At 46.5% G+C, this 9,633-nt stretch overlaps 1 protein-coding gene across 5 annotated transcripts in view; it reads left to right on the top strand.

Annotated features, from left to right (window-relative positions):
• Positions 1–9,633, top strand: part of LOC110290846 (transmembrane protein 56) — a 77,296-nt gene that overhangs the window by 12,782 nt on the left and 54,881 nt on the right. Inside the window, exon 1 of one of the 5 annotated variants that reach the window (XM_021157683.2) lies at positions 6,543–6,720. The exons of 3 other annotated variants lie outside the window; for them this stretch is intronic. The gene's annotated coding sequence lies outside the window, so the exon portion shown is untranslated. Of the gene's footprint in view, positions 1–6,542; positions 6,721–6,957; positions 7,045–9,633 lie in introns of those variants that run through there. One more of the 5 variants, XM_021157686.2, reaches the window with a different exon arrangement.

Raw genomic sequence — 9,633 nt, 5'->3', positions numbered from 1 at the left:
AAGATCAAATGACCATAGGTATGTGGTTCATTCTGGGTCTTCAATTCTATTCCATTGATCTACCTGCCTGTCACTGTACCAATACCATGCACTTTTTTTTTTTTTTTTTAAATCACAATTGCTCTGTAGTACAGCTTGAGGTCAGGCATGGTGATTCCACCAGAGGATCTTTTATTGTTGAGAAGAGTTTTCACTATCTTAGGTTTTGTTTGTTTGTTTGTTTGTTTGTTTGTTTTTCACAGATGAATTTGCAAATTGCTCTTTCCAACTCGGTGAAGAATTGAGTTGGAATTTTGATGGGAATTCCATTGAATCTGTAGATTGCTTTTGGCAAGATGGCCAATTTTACTATATTAATCCTGCCAATTCATGAGCATAGGAGATCTATCCATCTTCTGAGATTTCAATTTCTTTCTTCAGAGACTTGAAGCTCTTATCATACAGATCTTTCAATTGCTTAGAGTCACACCAAGGTATTTTATATTATTTGTGACTATTGTGAAGGGTGTTGTTTCCCAGGTAACCCAATCAAAAGAGAACACACATGACATGTACTCACTGATAAGTGGGTATTAGCCCAGAAGCCCAGAATACCCAAGATATAATTCACAGACCACATGAAACTCAAGAAGAAGGAAGATCAAAATGTGGATACTTTGATCCTTCCTAGAACAGGGAACAAAATACCCACCGAAGGAGTTACAGAGACAAAGTGTGGAGCAAAGACTGAAGGAATGACCATCCAGAGACTGCCCCACCTGGGGATCCATCCCATATACAATCACCAAACCCAGACACTATTGTGGATGCCAGCAAGTGCTTGCTGGCAGGAGCCTGATAAAGCTGTCCCCTGAGAGACCCTGCCAGTGCCTGACAAATATAGAAGGAGATGCTCACAACCGTCCATTGGACTGAGCACAGGGTCCCCAATGAAGGAGCTAGAGAAAGGACCCGAGAAGCTGAAGGGGTTTGCAGCCCCATAGGAGGAACAACAATATGAACTAACCAGTACCCCCAGAGCTCCCAGGGACTAAACCACTAACCAAAGAGCACACATGGTGGGACTTATGGCTCCAGCTACATATGCAGCAGAGGATGGCCTAGTCGGACATCAATGGGAGGAGAGGCCCTTGGTCCTGTGAAGGTTTTATGCCCCAGTGTAGAGGAATGCGAGGGCCAGGAAGTGGGAGTGGGTGGGTTGGGGAGCAGGAGGAGGGGAAAAGGGATAAGGGGAGGGGATTTTCAGAGGGAGACCAGGGAAGGGAATAACATTTGAAATGTAAATAAAATATCTAATAAAATTTAAAAAAATTCAAGGTCACCCTCAACTATATAGTGAATTTGAGACCAGTACACATACTGGTTAAAGGACACTTTGTAGGGGTCAGTTCTCTCCTTTTACCATGTGGGTCCCAGGGACTGAACTTAGGTTGTCAGACCCGGCAGCAAGTACCTTCACTCATTCAGCTGTCTCTCTCACTGGCTCCCAACAGTTGCAGTTTCTGAGGTGGATGGACTAGAGGCGCGGTTTCTCCTTAGAAGGGAAAGATAGAGAGTGAGGAACCACCCCAAGTGTACCCCATCTCATCTGATCCTGGAAGTTGAGCAGTGCCGGGCCTGGTTAGAATGTGGGTAGAAGGATGAAGAGGGTGGAGAAGAGAGACAAAGCATTATATATTTTACTACACTGGATCTGGGAAAACAGCAGCATACCAGGACTGTAGATCTGGAGCTCAAGAGAATTTTCACTGGCTGTTGTGTGGTGGAGTTGATACCGGGTACATTTTTGGGAGCACAGAGAGGCAGCAAAGTCCGGTTAAGGTAAGGATGAGGTCATCCCCTGGATTAGGAAGAAATGAACTGAGTTTAAAGGTTAGTTGCAAAATACAGTTAAGTGTCAAGGTAGAAATGCACACAGATGTTCTTGGTTTCTGGGAGCCTCCCTGACTTTGAAATGATAAGCCCAAGGGTTTAGAAACTGTGGCAAGAGATAACTGAGACATAGGAGCTGACGGTGGATTGAGTAGAACACGTTGTGTATGAGTGTGCATGTCACCTCTGTGTGTAGGTGTGTCCACCTGTGTGCTTGCATAAGAAGTCAGAGGTCAGGTGGCTCTTGCTTGTCATTGCTGCTCCCTGCCTCGCTTCTTCTTTGAGACAGCGTCTCTTATTGAAGCAGGAGCTTGCCTTTTTGGCTAAAATAGATGGCCAGTGAACCCCTGAGGTCATCTTGCCTCCCTGCCCCCACTCCTCCTGAGGTTGCAGGTGTGCCAGCACACCCAGCTTTTTTAAGTGAGTGTTGGATCAGAAGTGGATGAAAGGGCAATAAATTTAGAGAACAAGATAGACATGCTAATATGCTATTACCAAGAATTCACCAAAGGGAGAGGGGAATAATAACTAAAAAGTGTAGCTAAAAATCCCTTAGTGTTCGGTATAATCAATGAAAAAAAAATAGACTCTAAGATATATTTTTGGGATGATTCAGGCTTTCAAACATAGTGAGAACATCTAGGAAGAGAAAGAAATCAGAGAGACATGGAGAAACTGTGGAGGTAGCGGCTGTTTCAGCACCACGGGAAGAACAGGAAATAGACATTTTTCCAGATTCTATGCTTTCTCTGTACGCCTCTGAAGAAGGTGCTGAGTTGGCGCTTCAGCAAAATGAGGGTTGAGGCAAAGTGACATGCTTGGGTGTCGGAGGACATTACTGATGGGTATCTGATGGATATGTTAAAAAAATTGGATATCATTTAGGTTAGATACATGTTCTAAAAAGCCAAAAGAGCCAGGCCAGTTATTAACTCCCCTCCCTCCCCCAGGATGGCATTCAGGAAAAATGTTACCATGCATAGTCCTTGACTTGACAGTGAGTTCTGTTCACCTGGTCAGGATGATGTAAACCCTAATTACTGTTTATTGATTGTGATGAGGCTAATTTGGGAGCAAGGGTGGGGCAGGTGTTTCAGGACATGGTGGCAGTGGTGTTATGGAAAGAGCTAGATCCTCAAATACTGTGACAAGCTGTCAGTCAATGGTGTCTGGAGTGGAAAATCAAGAAACATAGACTAGTATTAGAAAATTCAGAATACATGGTAGGGTTTGAGGAATGTAGCTGAGGGCAGGTGAGAAGTGGGCAGACCGTGGCTTTTACTTGAAACTCTAAGAGCCCTTTTAAAATTTCATATATAAAATTTCATATACATTTTAAATGACTCACATATATATGTATATGTATATATATATATGACTTTTACTAAAAATAAGATGTAAAGAAAGGTAATACACATATATTCAGGGAGGAAAAACATAATGTAAGCACAAAGAACTCAGAACTTATCCAGAATTTTACCCCATAGGGATAACATTTCTTAATATCTTCAAATAGTTTCTTCCTAAAACACAATGGAAAGTAATTTTAAGCAAGTACTCATAACATCTGGCAAAAAGTTCTCGATATACTAAAAGTCCTAGTGCAGTCGTTCATTTCTGTTACTAACTGAACCATGCCCCTAAACCTGGCCCCTCTTACCTCCCTTCCTCCCCACCCCCACCTTTCCGCTCCCCTCCCCTCCTCTCCCCACCCTTTCCCTCCTCTTCCCTCCCCTCCCCTCTCCTCCTGTGCTGTAGATGAACCTAGGGCCTTGCACCCCGGGCAAGGAGGCAAGGGCTTTGCCACCGAGACAGGTTTCTAGCTCTAGCCCAGACTTTCTGATCAGAATGTGTGTGGTCATCTAGACTTCATCTCTCAGCTGGGTGTGGTGGCGCACGCCTTTAATCCCAGCACTTGGGAGGCAGAGGCAGGTGGATTTCTGAGTTCCAGGACAGCCTGGTCTACAGAGTGAGTTCCAGGACAGCCAGGGCTACACAGAGAAACCCTGTCTCAAAAAACCAAAAAACCAAACCCCCATCCCCCCAAAAACAATCCCCGAAACCCCCAAAAAACAGAAAGAAGAGAACTGAGCGATTTTTCCTGAGCTCCATTGTTATTTTAAAAAACCAAGTAGTTTTCAGTCTCAGCTCTATTTAGAAGTGTAAGGATTTTTTTTTGAAACTAATTCATCAGGGAAATTTGCATCATTTAAGAGAAGTTTTATTTTATTTTTTATCTTTATTTATTTGTATATTTTATGTATACGAGTACCCTGCTGCATGTACACCTGCATACCAGAAGAGAACACTAGACCCCTTTATAGATGGTTGTGAGCCACCTTGTGGGTGCTGGGAATTGAGTCCAGGGCCTCTGGAAGAGCAGCCAGTGCTCTTAACTACTGCTGAGCCATCTCTCCAGCCTTTAAGGGTGGATGAATAAAAATTTTTACTTCTCTTGAGCGGTTTCTTTGATCAAAAAGCACAAAAAGTGCAATTTAGCTTTGACGAAACACACTAGAAATTCAGGACTTCATACAGTAAACACAGGATTTTGAGGAAGTTTTGTTAAGAGTAAGATTTAAAAGTGAATAATTGAAATGACCTGTCTAAAGAAATACAGAAAATAAACAGTAGGTATATTCTCTGCTAAAAATCACTTTTTTTTTGTTGTTAGACTAAAATTTAACATTCAATATGGGCACGTATTATGGTGCACCTTACATGAGTCAGATGTCAGCCTGGGCTAGCTGAGACGGTTTCAAAATGGGGGTGGGGGAGGGAGAGTAAGTTTTGAAATTCAATTAGTATTTTTAGATCTCAATCTTTGTCCTTGATATAATCACTATGTAATCGCAATGCACTCTTGCAGTTTGGTAATGCATTGATAGAGGCTCATGAAGGAATCCTGGGACATTCACATTTCCATAGTGTATTTCCATAGGTTGACTTGGCTTGTTTGGTTAATTACTGTCAGAGAATTATAGATGTCAAGGGTAATGATGGTGCATTATCAGGAGAGAGCAGAGCAACTGACCAACAATGAGGAGCTAGGATAAGTGCCTGCAGATGACAGTCCTGAGATAGCACTGTGAAATTCGTCTTAGCTGAACTGACCCTATAGATATCTGCCTATAACCATCACATGCCCACACAGTTATGAGAGGACCACATGAGTATATGAAGCAGCTATGGAGTAAAGCAAAACAGTCAGGGGCTATGCAGGTTGGGAAATATCTGTGACGAAACAGGTGTGGCCACAGTGCTGTGGCCCTGGAATGCTGAGACGCTTGGGTAGAGCACAGGGACCCATCTGCACGGTCTTCCTGGCTGGTTTTCTGACCATGCTGCTCATAGAGGTTTTCTCTGTGGTTCCCCCTAGACCGGGGAGCTTTCAGAAATAATTGAATCGTCCCATTTCTAGAGATGAAGAAGTGAGCTTCATTGAGCTTAGTTAGCTGCTATTGATTTCCATGATGAATTTAAATACAGATGTGGTGTGAGATTATGTGTACATTTTCTGGCCTAAATCGGCAGCAGATGTTTCCCTGTGTGTATGCATATTAGGTCAAATATGTAAGCTTTATTTGGTAGGTATTTCTCATAAACAACTGCCCTATGTCATTAATGGTGAAATTTCCAAGTGATTCGATTTATGTAGAATTCATCTAGTTCCAAAAATAGGACTTGTGACTGCTTTTTTTTTTTTTTTTTTTTTTTTTTTTTTTTTTTTTTTTTTTTTTTGGCAAATTATACAGCTTGTGTGTACCTCTGCATTTAGTTTTATTCCAGTTAATTGTATCTGGTGGATACAGCAGGTCAGAAAGCAGAGTTTATAGACTTGGCAATTTGGGATATTCAGCCAGTACTAAAACAAAACAAAAACAAACAAAAAAACCAGTCCAGTCCCATTTAAACATCCTGACCGCAGAGGGGTCCCGGATATAGATGGATTGTTAATGTACCCGTTTTTTGTTAGGTGGAAATCGAATCCAGGGCCTTGGACATGCTAGGCAGGAGCTATACTTGGACAGCTTGCGGTCCTTCAAGGGTGTTCTCCGGGGGTTTGGGAAGAGGCTGCTCTGAGACATGACGCCTCTTCTACACACGTGCCTCCTAGCCGGCTTGGCACGCACCTGCAGCCTCAAACCAGAACGGGGCGGAGCTGGACTTGGTGGCAGACGTGGCAGAAAAAAAAAAAAAAAGCATCAGTTGCCATTTCATCTCCTCTACAAAGCAAACCATGCCGATCTTTTGCACAGCGTTTGGGCATATAAGACAGAATTCACATTTGAAAAGGGGTTTTGGTTACGTGGCGAGCCGGGGCGCTGACCACCGCGGGGGCGGACTCACATACTTCTTCTCCCCACTCGTGGGGTATGTGACTTGCTGGGAAAGCCCGCGCACCGCACACTGCACCCGGGCCGAGGTGTGAGCTCTCAGGGTTCCTTCGCAACCCACCGCCTAAGCTCGCGGCTTCGAGCTCCCGCCGCGATCCAAGTCCCAGCGCCGGGAGGTGGGCCCCACGCGCGGCCTCCGGGCCCCGCCCACTCTGGCCTGGGGTCGGAGCCGCGGCGAGCGCCAGCCCAGTCCGAGCGGCCGCGGCCCCTTTAAGGAGCCGCTCTGCGGTAACCCGAGCCCGCAGTCCGGGCGGGCGCGGCGGCAGCGGCGGCGCGAGCCTCGGCGACAGCTCCTCCGGGCTCCTCCGGCTTCCCGCGAGCATCTCGCGCGTGGCTCCGGCCGGCGCAGCTTTCGGGCCGGGCTGGATGACCTGGCGCCTGTGAGCCCCGCTGCGCTCTCCCGGCTCCGCGCAGCCGCCGCCCGCGGGAGTCGTCCCGGGACCCGGCACAGGTGACGCCGTTTGGACGGGATCCGGGAGGAGGGCGGCCTCGCCCAGCGCAGCCTCGGGCACGGCGCCGCGTCGCACCGGCCTAGCGCGGCCGAGCTCGGGCGCCTGAGGCGGGTGGGAGCGCGCGGGAGGCTCCCGCAGGTGTGCGGCGGCGCAGCATCCTTCCTGCTGCCGGCCCAGTGCTGCTTGGCTCGGAGCAGAAGATGTCCGGGGCCCGCGGCCCCCGCGCCGGCCCGGGGTCCACTCGGTTCTCCCAGGCAGCTTGGTTCGGTCCCCCGGCTTTCCTGCTTGGCTAGAGGCAATCAAGGGGTCTGAGCCCAAAGCGGGTGGGTGCAACCTTTGGGCCTGCGGGGGACGCTTTCTTGCGAGAGACCGGCTCAGGGTCGGGAGCATCAAGTGGCATCCCCATCCTCCTTTTCTAAAACAAGTAGCCTATATTTACCCCCCACGACTCTCAAGTGGGTCCCATTTTTAGCCACCTGAGTGCTTAAGTCTAGTGGAGGGAGAATTGGTTTCTCTTTCCAGCCTCTGTAACCTCCTGGCAAGTTGGTTAAACTAAGTGCCTTCGTTTACCTTGGTAGGAAATGGGGTCTCTAATGCCACTATCTTATTTTTCCCACCTTTCCAAGATGGTAGGGCAGCCTCTGTGAAGGTGGTTTTAAGTTAAGTTCATTTAACGGTCACTTGCTGGCCTGTGGCTTTGTTTTTATTTTTAAGCATTTTTTAGCCACTAGACATGTGTATGTAAAACTGCAAAAATATTAAAAAGTAATCGTTGATGTTTAAATTAACTCAGATACCAGTTTGGAGGCAATGTGGAAGAGTTTGTGTGGATGGTGGGAATTAATGTGTGTACTACTCATGTCTGTCATTTTATTTAGTAAAACCTTTACATAGTCAGATAATTGAAAAATTAAAAATGGATCTAGGATGGGGATGTTTTAAGGTGAAATTCTTGGAACATTTATAAGTAGTTTCTTAAGTCAATATATTCAGGAATCCATGTTCCATCAGGTTAAAGATCTTTTCTCTTTGTTTCTATTTTCCTTAAGTTGTATGGATGAAACGAAATAAGATGTGTGTACCGGTGATGTCAGAAAAACTTGAGGCTAGTTGTGGAGGCTCCCCTCCCCTGTGCCATGTGATGATCCAGAGAATTTATTCTCTTTGGATCCCTGCAACTCCTCTCAGCACACGGCCTCTGTCCAGCGCTTCTCTGCGGTGCCATCTTTCAGGAGTTTTATCTGTCTGGGCTGGATGCCTTTGCCCCAGTTGCTTAGTCATTATCACTAGCTTTGTGCTTCTGCTCCTTCCAGTAAAAGCCTTCATCACTTGGGGGAAAAGAAAGAATGATGGCTCTTGCCACTAAAGTCCTCTCTGTTCACTTGGAAGCGCTAGGGGTGACAGTTGTCAGAGGCTTGAGACGTCAATCACCAGAGAAGATGGACGTTTGCTAAGAGTTTTCTAAATAAACCTACAGAGTAAGGATGCTAGAGTTGGCCAGGCCTTGCATCATTTGCTGAAATCTCCGTTGGAGAGATTCCACTGGACTATCAAGAGAGGCCCTGTGAGGTGACCACCGAGCTCTGAGAAGCTAAACTGTGCTAAACTGGGTAAGGACACTCCCTGCAAAGGAGTGGGAAGGCAGAAAAGTGTCCTGCAGGAAGGGATGGCTACCTTCCCAGACTAACATCACCAATGGAGCAAAGGAGCCTGGGTTTCTGAAGGGAGGCAGGGAAGGGGCTGAGGTACAGAGAGGAAGTGGAAGAGTCTGAGGTTGCTCTGTCACTCTTTGAGAATTTATTGTCCCTCACCATCAAGGGCAGCTATATTACAGTCATCAGACCTGTTCCTTCTACTTCCCTTGGTGCTCTAAAGGAGGCCTGGCACACCCGTGTCCTCTCAAAGCCCCATTTATTAGAGGACACCACGCAGTTTAGTTCATAAACCCATCAGACCTCAAATCTCCCTCCACCCTGCTTCCAAGTTAATATTCTGTCTTGCAGATTAAAGATTCAGTTGGTCTTTGCTGTCAGGGCTTAGCTGAGCAGTCTACATTGAGATACAGAAAAGTTGTTGTTGTTGCTGTTTGTTTGTTTTTTCTGCAGTTTTCTTTTAAGAAAGATAGTGAACTAATTAGATTAGTGGCCATATGTCCAAGGGGGCCTGCCTGGAAGGTAAAGTTAACGTGAGTTATGTTGGCTAGCTGGTGCCATCGTCCTTGAGCAATGTAGGGATCCCACAAAGTGTAGACGGTTTCCTGGTACTCTCCCTACTCCCACGTGCCCTGTGGAGGGGGTGGGGGGGAAAGAGAGCAGTATGGGAGGTGGACTTCCCATCTGTCCTTGGGATGGCACACACACTTGAACTGGGTGTTAAGGACAGCTGTATTCACGTGACACGTAACTATTTGTTAGGAACACATCCCATCAGGACAGTGAGGTAATTTCGTAAAGAAGCCCAAAGCACTTTGGCAGCTGTTTTCTCTTAAGCATGAAAGGTGGCTCACTGAGAGATGGAGCCCTGCTGTTCTGAGGCCTGCTGTTCCTTCGAAGGCCTTGGAGATCCCAGCAGGTCCCAGAAGCCAAGATAAGGCAGCACTAGAAAAGAGGTTTCTTTGCTGAGGTGACATGGGTGTATTTAGGAAGAGGTAATCCTGTGGATGCCCCAGGAGCTGGGAGTACCGTGTAACCGATCAGCTATCTTGAAAGTGGTCCCTGAAGATAGCTGCCCATCCGCCCAGGGCTTAAACCACACGGAGAAAGGAGCTGTTGAATAATGGACCAGTGTCCTAGACCTGACAGAAACAGTGTTTCAAGCATTACTGGGCCAGGACACCAGAAAGTGCAGTTTTACTTTGAGACCCAGAACACAAATAAGTATATGAGCATCTAAAATAAGTTGTTATTCTTGTT

This window comes from Mus caroli, chromosome 3, assembly GCF_900094665.2.
Source record: "Mus caroli chromosome 3, CAROLI_EIJ_v1.1, whole genome shotgun sequence".
Classification (NCBI taxonomy): domain Eukaryota; kingdom Metazoa; phylum Chordata; class Mammalia; order Rodentia; family Muridae; genus Mus; species Mus caroli.
Note: the sequence above shows the minus strand (reverse complement) of the source record. Positions and strands in the feature narration are given on the sequence as shown.